This window comes from Hylobates moloch, unplaced genomic scaffold (assembly GCF_009828535.3).
Source record: "Hylobates moloch isolate HMO894 unplaced genomic scaffold, HMol_V3 SCAFFOLD_6377, whole genome shotgun sequence".
NCBI lineage: Eukaryota > Metazoa > Chordata > Mammalia > Primates > Hylobatidae > Hylobates > Hylobates moloch.
This window is the reverse complement of record NW_026658652.1, coordinates 1-3959: the sequence shown is the minus strand read 5'-3', so window position 1 is coordinate 3959 and position 3959 is coordinate 1. Positions and strand designations below refer to the sequence as shown.

The window sequence follows — 3959 nt, the reverse complement described above, 5'->3', positions numbered from 1 at the left end:
GAGGCTGCAGCAGGTGGGGCGGCAGTGAGGGAAGCTGGCAGGCTGCTGGACACCAGCGTTGCCACTCACTCATTCCACAAGCATTGACTGTGTGCCCGGCACTGCCCTAGGCGTCGGGGAGACTGTGGGGAACAAAGACCAGGTCCCTGAGCAGTCAGCAAATTAGCAGATCCATGAGTGAGCTGATTTCAGACACTGATGAGCACAGTGGTGGAGAAGAACAGGGTGATGTGACAAAGTGACTAGAGTGGGTTGAGGAACCACTTTAGAGGTCATCCGGGAAGGCCTCCCTGAGGAGGTGACAATTGACCTTGCCAGCCAGGAGGCGTAGACACGCACATGCTCTGTGGCGGGGAAGAGCTGGAGAAGCCTGAGGCCAATGTGGCTAGAATACAGCAAGGGATGGGCAGCGTGGTGGGAGTAGACAAGAACCCGATCCTGTCGGGCCTTAACGGCCATGGGAAGAGTTTGGGTATTTTGCTGTGTGAGTAGTTAGAAGCTCCTGAAAGATCCTAAGTGGGGGAGTGACATGATCTGAGTCATACTTTTACAGGATCACATGGGTGGTACTGTGGAGGGTGGACTGTGGGAGCAGGCGTGGAGCAGGGCCTGGGCGGTGGCCTGGGAGGGAGATGGTGGCTGTCTGGACAGAGATGCATGCAGTGGAAGGTGAGACAAGTGCCCGGGTTTGAGTTATGTTTTAGAGACAGAATTGACAAAGTTCCGGCCGGGCATGGTGGCTCATGCCTGTCATCCCAGCACTTTGGGAGGCCAAGGTGGGTGGATCACTTGAAGTCAGGAGTTCGAGGCCAGCCTGGCCAATATGGTGAGTCCCCATCTCTACCAAAAATACAAAAATTAACCTGATATGGTGGCGGGCGCCTGTAGTCCCAGCTACTCAGGAGGCTGAGGCAGGAGAATCGTTTGAACCCGGGAGGCAGAGCTTGCAGTGAGCTGAGATCGCACCACTGCACTCCAGCCTGGGCAACAGAGCGAGACTCCATCTCAAAAGAAAAAAAAAAAGAATTGACAAAGATCCCCGTGAGATTCCAGTTGAATCCCTTCTCTGACAGCCATTTGCTGTATAAACCTTGGTGGAGGGTGGGGCTCTTCACGCTCCGTGAGGTGAAGGATGAAGGGGCAGCAGATCTGAGAGGTAGGACATCCCAAGTGCTGAGTTCCATTTGGGCCATGTCTGAGCTGCGAGTGAAACATTCAAGGGGAGCTGTCCACAGGCACTTGGATACGTGAGCCTGGGGTTATGGGTAAGTTGGTCTTGGAGATATTTGGAGCCACCAGTGTGCTTAGTTGCATGAGCAGATGGGAGCCCTAGGAAGAGAGCAGACAATATAAACTGGGCCCAGCACTGGGTCTGGGGAACCCTAACATTCAAAATGGGGGGCAGGGAGCAGGCAAAAGAGGCTGAGAAGGAGCATCCAGAGAGGTAGGGGGGAAACCGGGAGGATGGATGCTCAGGAAAGAGGGGAGCTGACTCAGCCACGCCTCTCCTGGACCCCTTTGCCTTCTGGTCTAAGGTATGGTTCAGGATGGGTGTTCAGGAGGGAGAAACCCTTCAGCCTCCCCCTTCCCTATCCCTCTTCCCTCTCTCCCTACCCTTTTCTTTCTCCCAGCTTCTTCCTCCCCTGCCTCTGTCCTTTCTACCCTTCCTCCCTCGCACCCCTCTCTACTCCACCCCATTCCTTCTCCTTCCCTCCAGTATTTTGGTTCCTCCCACCTGTAGGCCCAGGCGGAAGCCAAGAGGGAACATGAAGGAGCCGTGCAGCTGCTGGAGGTAGGGCGCCTGGAAGTGGCCCCCAGTTCCACCATCTTGGGAGGAAGGCAGGGGACCTCCAGTTAGAGCTGAAATGGACTATGGCGGTGGGGAGAGGGGTTGCAGGAGGGGCCCTTAAATGCTCCAGGACCTGGGGGAGTCCCCTCCACCACTGGCCTATTTCTCAGGGTGGGCACGGCTGGGCAGGGGGGCTCCTAAGTCTGGTGGCAGCAGTCTCCCATTGCTGCCACCCCCAGAGGCTGCCTTCACCCTGAGATATCCTTCCATTTAGGAACTGCTAGTCAGTCCAGGGAGCTGACTGGATGACATCCACTTAGGCCCCCTTCTCCACCTCCCTCTCTGGGTTAGCAACCCACAGCGCTCAGGGTTCTAACCTGTTCTCTGCTTCCTTTCCTGCAACAGTCTACCTTGAATTCCATGCAGGTAGCGCCTCATTCTCCACTTCCCCACACCTCTCTAGGCTGGCTCAGTTGCATCTCCTCCCTCAGGGCCCAGGCAGTCCCACTCTCTCATCCAGCAGAGGGGGTGTCACTGGGAGCAGGCATGAGAATCCATAGGGGGTGGGGTTCCCACAGGACATGTGCGACTGTCCCCTTGTCCCAGGCCTGCCGCCGTGTCTGTCAGACACTGGGCCTCCCCTCTCTAGCCACCCTGATCATGAGGAAGTTCATCACCAGTCTAACTTAGGAGCCTCGCCATAGTGGCCGGAGAGAGCCCCTGCTATTGGGACTCTCCTCAGACCTGAGAAAACTTCCCGGGCATTGGCCCATTCCCACCACAAAGACATCCCTGGCTCCCCTGTGGAATTTCCTGCCCACCTCTCTCAGGGAAGGGGTTTGAGATGCTGATTGTGGGAGGGTGATGAGCGGTGGAGCTGAGAAAACTCCTGCAGTGATGGTGGTGATGATGGGGTGGGAATGATCCCTGTTGGCCTAGAAAGCAGCCAGAGGCAGAAGTGCCATCGCCTAGGGCCTGAGGGTTGGTGAGTGTGTGGCAGGCCCCGGCCTTGGCTCTGGAGGGGGCTGGGGTGAAGATATCCCAGGACACAGGCCAGGACTTCACCCTCAGCTCTGATGCATTAAGGACAGTGGGGTGGCCAAGGCAAGGCTGGTGCGTAGGCCTGGGGCTGGGTGGATGGATGTGACCTGAAACCCAGTGTAGGGCTGTGTAGAGATGGCACGGGCTGGCACTGCATAGCTTTGAGGAGCCTGGTGGCTCACGGTGGGTCTTGGCCCAGGCCCGGGTTCGAGAGCTCGAGGAACAGTGCCGCAGCCAAACCGAGCAGTTCAGCCTCCTGGCACAGGAACTCCAGGCTTTCCACCTGCACCCGGGCCCCTTGGATCTGCTCACATCTGCCCTGGACTGCAGGAGCCTTGGAGACTGCCCACCACCCCGCTACTGCTGCTCCACTCCCCAGCCTTGCCAGGGGTCTGGCCCCAAAGGTACGGTGGACCCCAGTGGCACTGGCCTGGAATCCCCAGGCCTGGGCTTTTGTATAGAGTAGGGAGTTCAGGATCAGAGAAGGCCAGCAACTCATCCAAAGTCACACAGCAGGTTAGAGCTGTGCCTGGCTAGAACCAGGTTCTGTTGGGGAAAAATAAAGCCCAGGGGAGTGACTGTCCCAGAGTCTGGCCCAGGCATCGTGGGCCACTGCTCCTCTCCTTCCAAAAGGACCTGAATGGTCAGAGCTAGGGGTTGGGCACTAGGAGTCAGTAGCAGGCAGTGTGGCCTTGTGCAGAGTGGGGGCCTGGGGGTCAGTCGGATCTGGTGGTCCCAGCTCCACTCACTTGGCAGTCACTATGATTTGAGAATGCTGCTTAACCTCTCTGGGCCATAGTTTCGTAAGCTGTAAGACAGGAATAATTAAATGCATCTCATCAAGCTGTTTTGACGATCATGTGAAATAGTATTGGTAAATCAGCTATACCTCTATTTAGTAAGTTTCTTTCTAAGTATTTCCCTTTTTGTAAGGAAGCCCGGCTATGGAGGGCCTGGTCCCCATTTCCAAGAAGCACCACCCTATCTCCTGCTCCCTCCTCAGGCCACAGACCCCAAGCCCACGTGCCATCTTCTCTAGACCTTGACCTCCCGCCAGCTCCCCTGGGTGCTGCACCCCAAAGTCTTCCGAGCCTGCCCCTGCCACCCTCACTGGGGTCCCTCGAAGGAC

General features: G+C 56.9%; 1 long non-coding RNA gene across 3 annotated transcripts; it reads left to right on the top strand.

Moving 5' to 3' along the window:
• The first annotated feature begins 6 nt into the window (after positions 1–6).
• Positions 7–3947, top strand: LOC131382790 (uncharacterized). Of its 3 annotated transcripts, XR_009212378.1 has the most exons (4): positions 7–1792; positions 2195–2215; positions 3030–3234; positions 3834–3947. It is a non-coding gene; the product is annotated as an uncharacterized LOC131382790 (long non-coding RNA). The 3 variants fall into 3 exon arrangements; XR_009212376.1 differs by lacking the exon at positions 2195–2215; XR_009212377.1 differs by having other exon boundaries at positions 2195–3234.
• Positions 3948–3959: the final 12 nt, after the last annotated feature.